This window comes from Diabrotica virgifera, chromosome 6 (genome assembly GCF_917563875.1).
Source record: "Diabrotica virgifera virgifera chromosome 6, PGI_DIABVI_V3a".
Lineage (NCBI taxonomy): Eukaryota > Metazoa > Arthropoda > Insecta > Coleoptera > Chrysomelidae > Diabrotica > Diabrotica virgifera.
This window is the reverse complement of record NC_065448.1, coordinates 145,515,057-145,530,438: the sequence shown is the minus strand read 5'-3', so window position 1 is coordinate 145,530,438 and position 15,382 is coordinate 145,515,057. Positions and strand designations below refer to the sequence as shown.

At 32.5% G+C, this 15,382-nt stretch overlaps 1 protein-coding gene across 5 annotated transcripts in view; it reads left to right on the top strand.

Annotated features, from left to right (window-relative positions):
* Positions 1-15,382, top strand: part of LOC114338265 (colorectal mutant cancer protein) — a 619,539-nt gene that overhangs the window by 99,724 nt on the left and 504,433 nt on the right. For 3 of the 5 annotated variants that reach the window (XR_007698823.1, XM_050654065.1, XM_050654061.1), the window contains exon 1: positions 8,604-8,829. The exons of the other annotated variants lie outside the window; for them this stretch is intronic. The gene's annotated coding sequence lies outside the window, so the exon portion shown is untranslated. Of the gene's footprint in view, positions 1-8,603; positions 8,830-15,382 lie in introns of those variants that run through there. 5 annotated transcript variants of the gene reach the window in all.

Here is a 15,382-nt window from a genome sequence, read left to right as displayed (position 1 = left end):
TGCTTCCTGTCTAGGTCAGACCGTTGAATGCGAGAATAAGATCAGCAGGATAACTGGATTATATGGGGGATATCTGACATGTATTCGCGAGAATTATATTCTTGTCGAAACAGCACTAGCGTAAAAGTTTTAGGTTATATTTCTTTTTGTAGTCGCAGTATTATGAGTTGTTTTTAGATAAAAAAGAATGTGTGTGTACTTTGTACGCACGTAAGAAGTTATACTTCTATTATACAATTTCAACGAAATACATATACTTAACAGTTATAATACAAAAAATTAACAATAATTATCAAAAATTAACCAAAACTTAACAATGCCAAAAATTAAAAAAAAAGAGAGAATATGAATCGTCCGAGATTTGAACCCGCGGTCTCGCAATCTCTCGATCTCTGGTCCTATGCCCTACCAACCAGGCTATCAAGGCGCCTGTTATTGACGTTTCGCATATACATAATTACACATCACGGTGACAAGTGAAATATAAAAATAGATATTTTATTATTTTACGCCCAAGGAAGACAAATCCAAAGGCACAAATTATAATAAATAATACATTTACTAAAAAATATTAATATATTATTTGAATGGCTTATTTGCGCTGATACATAATTTGAAAGATTAGCAACGAACAACATAGGCACTATTGAACGTAAAGAAATAAATTATTAATCACCTAGGTAGATCTTGGCCATAGAAATAAGTTGCTTTAAACTGCAGTTAAATATATCGCAGTAAATACTTAAGGCATTGTAATAGCTGCACATGACAAATAGAGGAGAATTCAGCATGTAAGGTTAGTTCTAGCTTGTGTATTTCTGAATGTAATCGAATTTCTTACTGGATAAGACGGATAAGATTATAATAAATATACAATAAAATGTTTTAATAATACTCATCATACTCCTGAGGAAGACAAATCCAAAGACACAAAAATTATAATACATATATTTACTAAAAACACTAATGTATTCTTTTCACACCTTTTCTTGCATTGATATATTTATACATAACTAGAAAGATTTAGCAACTAAACGCCATACTGTCTGTGTGCGCATGCGCGCAGTATTATGAAATTTTACTCTTAATCGCGCCTAAAGAAGTATAACTTCAAAAATATCACACTAATTCTAACAATAAATATTGTTATTATTACCGATTGATAAAAAATTTTCCCTGAATTTGATACCAATTTGGACCAAATCGTAGAATCTAATACACTATTACAAAATATCGGCCTAGAAAATTACACTTCTTGACAAAACGTCTTACGGACATAGACCGGGCCCTGGAAGTATTTGAGTATGCAAAACCCTGAGGACCGGCAACTATATTCGGATTCTTTTACCTGAGACCTTGAACAATGAAAAACTGAATTTTGCCGGAAAGTGCGATGATGCCTTGTTACCCCCTCCCTCCCCCTATGTTACGGGCAGATAAAAAGCGATTTTTCGCAAAAAAATATTTTCTTGTATTTTTTGGGTCATTATAAGCAAAAAATGTTCCTACAAGTTTTTTCGTCTAATGCATACTTTTCGAGATAAACGCGGTTAAACTTTAAAAAAATCGAAAAATGGCAATTTTTGAGCCCGAATAACTTTTGATTAAAAAATAAAATAGCAATTCTGCTTGCAGTATTTGAAAGTTCAAGTCAAATTATACTGGTTTTGATTATTTGCATTACTGAAAATAATTTTTTTTTATTGGTAAACAAAGCTATAAACAAATAGTGTTTAAGCGTTTTGTCGCATGTCCACACCGCGCCAAGGATTAAAACCGAACGGAACCGACCATGGAACCGACCAGGTAAGACTTCCTTGGCACGGTGCGGCGGACATGCGACAAAACGCTCAAACACTCTTTGTTTATAGCTTTGTTTAACAATAAAAAAGTTAATTTTTAGCAATGCAAATAATCAAAACCGGTATAATTTGGCTTGAACTTTCAAATGCTGCAAGCAGAATTGCTAGTTTATTTTTTAATCAAAAGTTATTCGGATTCAAAAATTGCAATTTTTCGATTTTTTTTAAGTTTAACCGCGTTTATCTCAAAAACTATGCATTTTACGAAAAAACTTATAACAACATTTCATGCTTAGAATGACCCAAAAATACAAAAAAAAAAAAGTTTTTTTGCGAAAGATTGCTTTTTATCTGCCCGTAACATAGGGGGGTAGGGGGTAACAAGGCACCATCGCACCTTCCGGCAAGATTAAGTTTTTCATTGTTCAAGGTCTCAGGTAAAAGAATCCCAACATAGTTGCTGGTCCTCAGGTTTTGCATACTCAAATACTTCCTGGGCCTGCACTAACAGTGAATTTAAGAACAGATTGACAAAAAAACAGACTATACGCTTACAGTCCACATATACAGTGAAATTAGTGATATGGGAAAACGGGAACAATCAACAATACATACACATAAGTGAACAAGGTATAACTGTTTTATTTAACCGTTTTGTTATTAGATATAAGCTCACAATTGATGAGAGCATTGATTGACCAATGCTCGCAGTCATCATTCATTACGGAGCATATATGCTGTATATAATGTTATAGTCAAAGCCCGAATTTCAGGCACTCTTAGGTTTGACTAGGCAATCCTCAGGTTTGACTGACGGTCTTAGTCAAAGCCCGAAATAAATTAGGAGTTTCGGCCTTTGACTAGTCAAACCTAGGAGAGACTAAGTTGGTCAGTCAAAGGTCGAAATTTAATTTTATGGAATCGGGGTTTGGCTAGTCAAACCCCGATCAGCTATTAAAATGTCGCAATCTGTTAGATTAAGGGCCGGTTGTTCGAACGCTAATCAACAATGATCATTATCAAATATTTAATTACTGTCACCAAAACTGTCAATGTCAACTTTGTTTGGGTTGCTGAAAACATAATTAATTACAATTATGAGATTTATTATTAATTATGTTAATAATTATTGTTATATTAATTGATTATAGTCTCAGAATTGTAATTAATTATGTTTTTAAAGTTGACATTGACAGTAATTAATTATTTGATAATGATCATTGTTGATTAGCGTTCGAACAAGCGGCCCTAGGTTTAATAAAACGTTATTTTTTAAGTTTAATGTTTATTATTTTTATATTGTCGCAATTTTTTTATTTAGCTAATGCCTCGACAACTAATGGCCATTGGCATGGTAGGTACGGTAAATTTTTGCAGTCAGGTACGTAGTGTTATGTGTAGTGTGTGTGTTGAGTAAGTGTCTTGTTACTTTGCAAAGTCGACGTCATTGTCTTTGCAAAGAGACGCTAATTGTATTAGAACGTCTGCGGTCGCTCCGGTAAGAACCGATCCCACAAGGACAGAAACTATTTTCATTTATTAATTTATAATAAACGAAAATTTTCTGGCCCTGGTGAGATTCGAACTCACGACCATTCGGACCTTTCGATCCAAAGGTAGGCGCTCTTACCACTGAGCCACAGAGGGGGTCATTTTCGCAATTAAAATAAAAAAAAATAGTGTTTATTCTCACATGTTGAGGCATTATGGCATTTACAGTTGCACAATACGTTAGACCTTTTAGGTACACTCACATAATTTTGAAGAGCATTTCTTATTGCAGTAGCATTTTATAAAGTCTTTTCCTACAAATTTAGAATTTTTTGTCCTAATTTCTCTTTGAGACAGCTTAACGTCTGAAACATCTTCGAAATTAAGAAAATTCTCTTTGCATATTTGATTTCTTGAAAAAAGTGTGTTTATTGTTCCTAATTTCGTACCAACTCTATATAAAACGTCAATTGTTTTATCTTGTATGATATCCAAAATATTTCGAGCATCTCCTTTTGCCCTATCACAGCTGGGGAGAGGTATTGTAACAGTTTTTCCGATTGAAATTGAAGGAAATTTTTTTCACTTAATTGATTCATAGCATTATCCTGGGCATGAAGACCTTCAATCGAGTTTCCTTTATTTATTTTAATATTTTCTGTCTGTGCACAACGCATGCATGTACATTTTCTGTCAAAGCCTTCATAGTTTACACCAAGTGTGCTGTCAGCGCACACAACATGTACCACCTAATTACAAAATATTCACGTATGTGCGCCAGAGCTCTCTTTTTGGCAAATACAACAAACCACTTCTGAAGAAGTAATCTGAATTGTTTGACAATTTTCTTCCTCTCCTAGTGACGACGGTCCAGGGGCTTCCTTAGTATTATGGTGATCCTTAGTTTTTTCTCCGATTGCAATATCTTCTTTCACAGTTGACGATGACATTCCCATTCCATATGTTTGTGCCAAAATAAAATTCATATTCTTAGTGAAACCAAATTACGTTTTTCAAGAAATCAAATAAGAGAATGCAAAGAGAATTTTCTTAATTTCGAAGATGTTCCAGATGTTAAGCTGTCTCTATAAAGATAAATTTGTACAAAATATTCTAAATTTGGAGGACAAGGCTTTATAAAATGCTACTGCAATAAGAAATGCTCTTTAAAACTATGTAAGTGTAAAAGGTGTAACGAATTGTGCAACTCTAAATGCTATAATGCATCAACATGTGAGAATAAACACTAATTTTTTTATTTTAATTACGACAATATAAAAATAATAAACATTAAAATCAAAAAAGTACGTTTTATTAAACCTAATCTAACAAATTACGACATTTTAATAGCTTATCGGGGTTTGACTAGTCAAACAACGATTTCATAAAATTAAATTTCGACCTTTGCCTGACCAACTTGGTCTCTCCTAGGTTTGACTAGTCAAAGGCCGAAACTCTAATTTATTTCGGGCTTTGACTAAGACCGTCAGTCAGACCTGAGGATTGCCTAGTCAAACCTAGGAGTGCCTGAAATTCGGGCTTTGACTATAACATATATATGCATCTTTTATATAGTGGCCAATATGTTCAATCACAAATTAATCCCTTAATTTATATTCTCACATTAATCTTTACTTCCTAATTTTGTATAGTTTCACCGTGTATTATTATTGTGAAACATATCGATGAATAGTTTAATCACCAGTTTATTCAACTTTCGGCAAATTGCATGAATTGCCAAATAGTGTTGCAATACTTCCTCGTTTAAATTATATTTATCAGCATTTAAAGTATGTACAAAGTTTTTGTTACTATGGTAAAAACATTAACCTTATGCTGATACGCACATTATTAGTGAACTTATAAACTAGGGGATTCGGACTCTTTGAGCGTAATCTATTATAAAAATTTACCTAACCAACAACTGTAGTGTTATAATTCAGTAGCTGTCAATAGAACAATTTTTTTACTCCACGACTTCAACATTTATTTATTATCGTCTATCGAGAAGAAACGGACACAGGGCATTAGAACAATTCGAAACTTGTATTATATCGAATTGTCCACTGTACAACAAAAATTGGTACGAAAGTAAATTGCTATGTTTATTCCAATAAAAAGTTTATTCCAATAAAAGATCTACTGTCAGTTTGACATAATTTAGTACTGATTCTAATTTAAAAGAATGAGTGTATTGAAGCCAAAAATTAAGAATAAGAATTCGAAATTTTGTTCTCTTTTTGTACTACTGATATTTTTTTTATTCCGACGTGGAATAGGTCGCTTTTATTCCGTGTGGAATAGTTTGATTATATCTTTTGTGGAATAATTTGTATATATTTTTTTTTGTCTTGTTTTTTGTTTTGTCTTGGGTAGGTTAGTTTATAGATAGGTACTCATATTCTACTAAATAAATGTACACAATTCCATCACTTACAATCGTATTTTAAAAAACTGGGAGAATTTACTATTGTATAATTCAGCATATTGGACCATTTAAATCTACTTTCATACCGAATTCTCTAGACTCTAGACTCAGTGATACTCAACCTGCGGCCCGCGGGCCGCATGCGGCCCTCTAGCGTTTTTTATGCGGCCCAAACGCTAACTAAATGGCCCTGTGATAAAATTATTTGTCAAATTTCAAGTGTTTTTCAAATTATTTGATAGTGTGCCGATATGATTGAGGCGTGTTTGGGCGTGAGGCAGACAATTTAATGACTTTAGTTTTAAATTGTATTGAAATTTTTAAGAACTCTGATTAAAAAGCAAGGTATTATTAACTTTTAATAATAAATTACTAAAGTTAATGAACAAATACTCATTTTAAAAATAATCAATACTTATTTACTAAATACTAAAAATAATTGTGACCTTGAAACAACACCCTGTACCTATATTAAAATTTTCACAATTCCTCTGTACATTTGAAAAGATCACAAAAAACTAAGTTTAATTGCTCGCTTCAATTTTTTGCACAGATAATTTAATGACATTAATTTTGAAATTATATCGAAATTTTTGATTTGAAAGTTCGAGTTCTTAAAAATTTCCACATAATTTCAAAATTAAAGTCATTTAATTGTCTGCGCAAAAAATGGAAGCTCCATTAAAGCTCTTTTGAAATGTGCAAACGGGTTTTGAAAATTTCAATATACAGGATGTTGTTTCAAGGTCACAACAGATTTATAATTTTGTTTAATCCGGACCTAAATTTTTCTTGTGATTAGTAGTTGGGTGGTTTGGGTTCTAAATTTGACATATGTGTACCAAATATCAAAAAAATATACACGGTGGTTCTAAAGTTATGGGTCCAGAAAGAAACACCCGCATATTGCAAAATCGATAAACACCCTCTAACTCTGTTATACAGTCGGTGGAGAAATAAATTTAGTATGTCTAGAACTGCCTTATTTACCTCTATTCACCGTTCAAGTATTTCCGTTTCCCAATGAAACACCCTGTGTACTACTTCATCTTGATTGCGGCCCGCAAGCTGTGGCAATAGCTACTATGTGCTACAGGAAAGAAAAAGGTTGAGTTTCGCCTAGACCGACAGTAAAATATGCCTGCGAGGCATGGACATTAAACAAGAAGGAAGAGGGATACTTTGGAAAGATGGGAAAGGAAAACATTGAGACCTGTATTCGGAGGAGGTAAGACGGGTGGGAGAGAAGAATTAACGAGTTAATGGCTTTGCGAGTTCGATGTGAGTTCGATTCCAGGCCCGGTGAACAGAAAAATAAAAAATGTTAACGCATCCGATTAAAATTCTAATAGAATCTGACGCTTAGACTGGAATAAGCTGGTGTCTGATCGGCCTATGGGGGAGCAGTACGGCAAGGGATACGGGCTTGCGGTTCAGTAATTCTTCTCCATAGATCCTTACCGAAAGGGCGTTGACGCCTAATCCATCGGTGTGTACATACATACATAATGGCTTTGTACAAAGAACCTACCATCACCAGGTTCGTCAAGCCACAAAAGATCAGATGGTTGGGACATGTAGAAAGAATGGCAATGAACAGGATGCCTAAACTAGTTATGACAAGGAAACTAAAAACACACAATAGAAGTGAATGGAGAAATATTGTTCATCAGGTTCTTCAGAGTAGTTAAGAATTAAACTTAAGGTTGATTTTTGCTTAAGATAATTATTGTTGTTCTGAAGCTATTTTCTTGTGGCATTTTTATAATAAATTACTTTTAATGGGAAATAAGCCCCAATTTTACCAAAAAAATGATTTTATTAACGTTTCGAAGCCCAAATCGGGTTTCGTTGTCAAAATACAAAATACTACTAAAATAAACAAAAATTTTGTTGCTAAGTAAAAAAAATTCTTCTAATAATTTATTTAATCTGACTCATTTATATTAGCAATTCAGACGTACATATATTATACATTTTAAAGTAGAAGACTTTAAAATGATATCACCAATATTTATGAGTTGCGTTCCTGGGACGACTTTACTAAAAGATAGTTCATTCGATTACATGAAATCAATCCTTATTACGATTACATGCTATGATTTTTTTTTGTGACGGATATTCTTGAGTTGGGATTGATTTCATGTAATCGAATGAACTATCTTTTAGTAAAGTCGTCCCAGGAACGCAACTCATAAATATTGGTGATATCATTTTAAAGTATTCTACTTTAAAATGTATAATATACGTCTGAATTGCCAATATAAATGAGTCAGATTAAATAAATTATTAGAAGAATTTTTTTTACTTACCAACAACATTTTTTTTATTTCAGTAGTATTTTGTATTTTGACAACGAAACCCGATATGGGCTTCGAAACGTTAATAAAATCATTTTTTTTGGTAAATTTTGGCTTATTGCCCATTAAAAGTAATTTAAGGAAATTATTATTAGTTAATTTTATGATTATGTTTTATAAAAGGTCTTAGCAGCCTGTTGTGCGTATAAATAAATAAATAAATACATATTAAGGACTTATTGCTTAAATTAAACGCACCAAATAACAAGCGAGATACAGTCTGGAATTAATTTCATGCAAGCTGTTTTAAACCTATGTCAACATAAACTTTAGTTATCGTTTCGCTATACCGCGACCTGCAGGTCCTCCAATGATCTTATCCTCTGACAAGAGCAAGAGCATCGGGTGCCATGCAGAAGGAAGCATCTAATAGCAAGCACGAGAATTCCGACGCTCGCCGTTGTCGTCGTCTTTGCGTCGACGTCGGCGTCGCCGTGACCTCTCTCCCCACCTCGTGGGAGTCCCCCACGACCCGACATCGGTTACGTAACAACATAACGTCGAATTGCGGTGTTATCGGGGCTTTCAGTAGTGGCAATACCAGCTCCGTCTGAGTTCGCTACGGACGCCTTCTCCAGCGGATATCGGTTAGTGGGTGTCGTGCACGACGTCGCTTTTTTTGCTCTCTGGGGATGTGACACCGTGTGATTCGCGTGTGTCCTTGACTTTTTGATATTGTGTGACAGTTCGCGCCGAAGGAGGGATGTAAAAATTAATTGGATCGCTGTTTCTGGAATGTAAATATTAGGTATAATATATTTTACTAGCGAAACATGCGCGTTTTCTAGTTTTTCGTTTTGCGAAGTTGTAACTCTGGAAAATTTAATTAAAAACTGTCAATGTCATAGTCAAAAAAAGACAATATGTACTTGCGATACCAAATTGTTAATATTTTAGTTTTAATTAAAAAATTAATGACTGCAACTATGAATGAACTGCAGGTTACATTAGAATAATATTTTAACGCCCAAATTTTTCAGTTTTTGTTTGACTGCTTTAACAAATCTCAAATAGGTATACAATAGATACTAATAATTTATGTTTTTCACAAATAAATACAAATTTATAAATATAGTAATACACACTATTACTATATATGTAAAAGTACCACATAAAAATCGGCAAGGGATTTATCGCACCTTTTGTAAATTATAGGAATAGGGGATAGATATGTTTAATATGAAAATGAAGGCGAAATGAAGAAAAAAAAAACTGAAAAGAGCTCTCACAAATACAACACAATTTCTAACACAATGTCTAACTTATCATCTTCATTAGGTACTGGCTCAACAGTTCCTGTTTGGATCTTAACCTGTTCCAAAATTCTTCTCCATTCTGATCTTTTTCCTGCTTTTTTTCTAAGGTAGATATATTACCATTTTTTATTGGTTCGATGTATGTAAGCTTCCTCTTTCCTCTTGTTCTTGTTCCTACAAATATTTGTTGCTTATTTTGTTTGGTATTTCGGCTTCTTTCATTCTTTTCACAGGTCCCATTCAACGGAGCCGTCCTATTTTAATGATTGTTACAATATCCGGATAGTTTGCATAGTTCAACGTTGTATCTTCGTCGCGAAATTCAATTTTTTTTGTACCTTTGTACATTCATGGACAACAATATTGAATACTTTGAAATTATCATGGAAAGTGAAATATTTTGTGCTGCAATCCTTAGTCCTCCCAGTGTCATAGCAATAGGATTAAATCTTCACAGGAATCTTTCAAAGAAATTTTCTTTTCCGAATGCGATGTTTTAAAGTGTCATATACATTCGACCGGATTTAAATATGATATGGGTCATATGATGAATATAATCTTTTAAATTCAATCTCATCAAAATAAGTATTCACTATTCTAGCGACATGAGGACGTGCGTTATCGAGCAATAGCACTATATCCGTCATATTCAGTATGGTTGACAAAATGGCAAAACATGATCTTCTAAAATGTTTTCAGTGTACATGCCAGCTGTCATCCTTCCAATCTATATCACTATGCCGCCACCATCAAAACTAACGCTCTGTAGAAGGTTCTAATTGGCATAACGTTTCCCATAGAGAAGTGAGATTAACGAACTTTCGTCCACAGAAGAGTTGGCGAACGAATTTGATATATACCATACAGCCCATATCAGATTGAAACCCAATCGAGCATTTATATGACACTATATTAAAAATCATTTGAACATTTGAACAAGTACCTACATTTTAGTCCAGGGCGCATCTGTTTTGAGATGGACGTTGAGAGGTGACTCAAATTTTTTTGCAGAAATTGCTTGAAAATAACTCAAATAATAATATTTGAGTTATCCTCCCACTCAAAATTTTCCGGAAGATTGTTTAAATAATCAAAATGTCAAAATATGAAGGAGAAATTCGATTTTTTTATTGGTTTTTTGATTATAACTTTAAAACTGTTCATTTCTGAGAAAAGTTGTGCTGACATAAAAGTTGCATAATTAAATTTCCTACAATATAGAATTGGTTAAAAATTTAAAAAATAGTCACCCTTGTTGCAAAATAGCAACAAATGCGAAAAAAACCATACAAAAACAAGTATTCGCATTTTACGTTTTTCAACCATTTATGCTACACTTAGGACCTTCATATTTTACCCAGAAAAACTTTCTGATATATTAAAACAACACCGTAAATTTCATTAAGATCTGTTTAATAGATTTTGCAAAATGAGCATCAAGTTAGCTAAACACCTATCACAAATCGATTCGAAAGTAGGTGGATAATTTGCCGCTAATTAGTCGTTAATTAGTTGTGAAAATACCGATTTTGTCGTTTCTTTTTTTTTTATTTTTTTAGGTGCTTTGCTAACTTGATATAAAGTTAGCAAAGCACACCTCCGAAAAATGACTTTAGAGCGTTCGTAGGAGAATCGGAATAGGATTAGTTTTTGCCGCTAATTAGTCGCTAATTAGTTGTGAAAAAATTAATTTTCTAAATTAATTTTTTTTTTGTTTTTTTGGGTGCTTTGCTAACTTGATATAAAGTTGGCAAAGCACGCTTCCATAAAATGATTTTAGGGATTTCGTAAAAGAATGAAAATAGAATGAGAATTTGCCGCTAATTAGTCGCTAATTAGTTGTGAAGAAATGAATTTTCTAAATTAATTTTTTTTTTGTTTTTTTTGGGTGCTTTGCTAACTCGATATAAAGTTGGCGAAGCACGCCGCTATAAAATGATTTCAGAGTTTTCGTAAGGGAATGAGAATAAAATGAGAATTTGCCGCTAATTAGTCGCTAATTATTTGTGAAGGAATTTTATTCAGAAAAAAATTTTTTTTTGTTTTTCACGGTGCTCCGCTTACTCGATATAAAGTTGGCAAAGCACGACTCCATACAATCATTTTAGGGTTTCCGTAGAAGAATAGCAATGGAATAAGAATTCTTTGCTAATTAGTCGTGCATTAGTTGTGAGAATACCAATTTTGTCGTTTTTTCATTTTTGACGGTTCTTTGCTGACTTGATATAAAGTTCGCAAAGCATGCATCCATAAAATGATTTAGGTTTTTTTTAAGAAGCATGGAAATAGGATCAGAATTTGCCGCTAATTAGTCGCTAATTAGTTGTGAAGAAATTAATTTTCTAAATTAATTTTTTTTTGTTTTTTCGGGTTCTTTGCTAACTTGATATAAAGTTGGCAAGCACACCTCCGAAAAATCATTTTAGGGTTTTCGTAGAAGAATAGGAATAGAAAAAAAATTTGCCGCTAATTAGTCGTGAATTAGTTGTGAGAATACCGATTTTGTCGTTTATTTTTTATTTTTTATTTTTAGGTGCTTTGCTAACTTGATATAAGGTTAGCAAAGCACACCTGCAAAAAGTGACTTTCGAGCGTTCGTAGAAGAATGGGAATAGAATGAGAATTTGCCGCTAATTAGTTAACAAGTTAACAAAGCACCCAAAAAAACAAAAACAAAATTAATTTAGAAAATCAATTTGTTCACAACTAATTGGCGACTAATTAGCGGCAAATTCTGATCCTATTTTCATGCTACTACAAAAAAACCTAAATCATTTTATGGATGCGTGCTTTGCGAACTTTATATCAAGTCAGCAAAGAACCGTCAAAAACAAAAAAACGACAAAATTGGTGTGTTCACAACTAATGCACGACTAATTAGCAAAGAATTCTTATTCCATTGCTATTCTTCTCCGGAAACCCTAGAATGATTGTATGGAGTCGTGCTTTGCCAACTTTATATCGAGTAAGCGGAGCACCGTGAAAAACAAAAAAAAAATTTTTGTGAATAAAATTCCTTTACAAATAATTAGCGACTAATTAGCGGCAAATTCTCATTTTATTCTCATTCCCTTACGAAAACTCTGAAATCATTTTATAGCGGCGTGCTTCGCCAACTTTATATCGAGTTAGCAAAGCACCCAAAAAAACAAAAAAAAAATTAATTTAGAAAATTAATTTCTTCACAACTAATTAGCGACTAATTAGCGGCAAATTCTCATTCTATTTTCATTCTTTTACGAAATCCCTAAAATCATTTTATGGAAGCGTGCTTTGCCAACTTTATATCAAGTTAGCAAAGCACCCAAAAAAACAAAAAAAAAAATTAATTTAGAAAATTAATTTTTTCACAACTAATTAGCGACTAATTAGCGGCAAAAACTAATCCTATTCCGATTCTCCTACGAACGCTCTAAAGTCATTTTTCGGAGGTGTGCTTTGCTAACTTTATATCAAGTTAGCAAAGCACCTAAAAAAATAAAAAAAAAAGAAACGACAAAATCGGTATTTTCACAACTAATTAACGACTAATTAGCGGCAAATTATCCACCTACTTTCGAATCGATCTGTGATAGGTGTTTAGCTAACTTGATGCTCATTTTTGCAAAATAAATTTTGCAATCCAGCTTTTGCAAAAAAATTCATTTTTTTAAAATGTTGCAGGACTGAAAATAAAGCAGATAGCAAGTTGAATTTTTTTTTGCTTATAGAAGTGTACTGTACCTTTCATCTGCAATTTGCAAAATTAAAATCGATTAATTACCACGGCGTCAGAAAATTTTTTAAATAAACATTAATTTTTGGTGCTACGCGCAGGACAGCTGTGTTCGATTCACACAAGTTGATTTCCACCAAAATTTCTTACAATCTTTATCTAATATATTATTTTCTTACTCTATATTTTGTTGTATTTTAATATTGTAATTCCACAAAAATCAAACTAATTTTATTATTGTTTGTGAAATATTGTTTAAACAATTGCATATGTTTAAAAATAATAAACTTTTATTCTCTAAGGCAGACGTCGGCAACGCGGCGCCCGCGGGCGCCACTGCGCCCTTCAATAAATTTTAATGCGCCCTTAAACTATTGTTAATTTAGACAAGAAATTCAAAACGTATATTTTTTATGTTTATATTTATATATATGTTAGGTCAAAAAATAGTTGGCGCCCGCCATGAATTTTTAATTTAGTATTTCACTCTTTACACTAAAAAAGTTGCCGACGTCTGCTCTAAGGTAACATATATGAACAAAGAAAGTTTTTGCTAAAAAAAAGTGGTATTTCAAAGGATAGAGTATGTGTTTTTATTTTGCAATAAACAAATTTATTTATTTATATCGAAATGTAATAAAAATTAAAATGTATTAATCATTATCAAAGGTCATTGGAATGCCCAATCAGAGCAAACTATCCGCTGTCATGCGCGTAGCACCAATAATTAATGTTTATTTAAAAAAAATCCTGACGCCTTGGTAGTTACTGGATTTTAATTTTGCAAATTGCAAATGAAACGTACAGTTCACTTCTATACGCAAAAAAAATTCAACTTGCTATTTGCTTTATTTTCAGTCCTGTAACATTTTGAAAAAATGAATTTTTTTTGCGAAAGCTGGATTGCAAAATTTATTTTGCAAAATCTATTGAACCGATCTTAATGAAATTTACAGTGTTGTTTTACTGTATCATAAAGTTTTTCTGGGTAAGATATGAAGGTCCTAAGTGTTAGTTGTGTAACAACGATAATGTTTTATTCATTTATTTAAGCTAGTAGGACTATATGAAGAAAAAAAAAAAAGAAAAATATTCAATATAACATTGTGAACGATAGTCTTTCTTAGTATCAAATTTAGGCATCACACGGCATGATTTGAGCTTATCCTTAATGAATCCGTCTCTCCTCTGTGACCCACAGAGGGCAGAACTTGCTTCTGTAACTAATTTGACACACCTTTCAGAGGATTGTGTGTGACACGGAATTTTTCCGTCATGGCCTATGATGGCCTGAGATATCATTTCGGTACTTAAATTCTTCGTAAGTGGAGGTTGTCTTGGTTTTCCAATCTATCATATCGATGTAATCATCAGCATCCATATTTAAAATAGGTACTTGGAAAATATGCAAGGCTCCTATGGCCAATTTCATACTTTACGACTTTGGTCGTCACGACAAACGGTCGTACGACCGTTTGTCATGCTCATCGGACTTTCATACTTTACGACAGTTATTCATCTTATTGTCGTAGATAGCACAGGGCGTAGAATGAATCGGGTAAAAATTTATTATTTATTCATAATATATTATTTATACATAATATATTATTTATACGTAGAAATAGTTCTTTGAACATCTGCAGATGTGATTGGTGCGTATTTAAATTTAGACAAATGTATTGTACCGGTACTATTTTACAACAATATAATACATTTGGACTTTCTGCAGACCAACATTAGTTTATTACATGGCAGGTATAACGATGGGTTTTCCCGCTTATCTCCTAAGCCTAAGGGATTAAAATTCTTAGGATTTATTGAATTATTATAGTTTTATTAGAGCTCTGTATACTTCATAGAATTTTGCTTAAGACAGGAAGTAACATGAAATTTCACTATAGTTTATCATAAGAAGTAAAAAAATATGAAAAAAAATTTTTTTTAAGAAACGCTTTTCTTTAGTTACGAGTGACTAAAATTAAAAATATAAAAAAATCAACTAAAAAGCAAAAAATAAAAAAAATTGAAAAAATCTAACACATCCGTCAAAGAAAAGCGTGGCGCGTGTTAATCGAATAAACGGTTTTCGCCCCACGCTTTTCTTTAACGAATGTGTTAGATTTTTTAAATTTTTTTTATTTTTTGCTTTTTAGTTGATTTTTTTATAATATTTTTAATTTTAGTCACTCGTAACTAAAGAAACGTATTTCTTAAAAAAAATTTTTTTTCATATTTTTTTATTTTTTCTTTTTAGTCTTACACTTTTCAAACATTAAAATATATCGTCATGTTTATTAAAATATGTATAAAATATATGATGTACTAACATG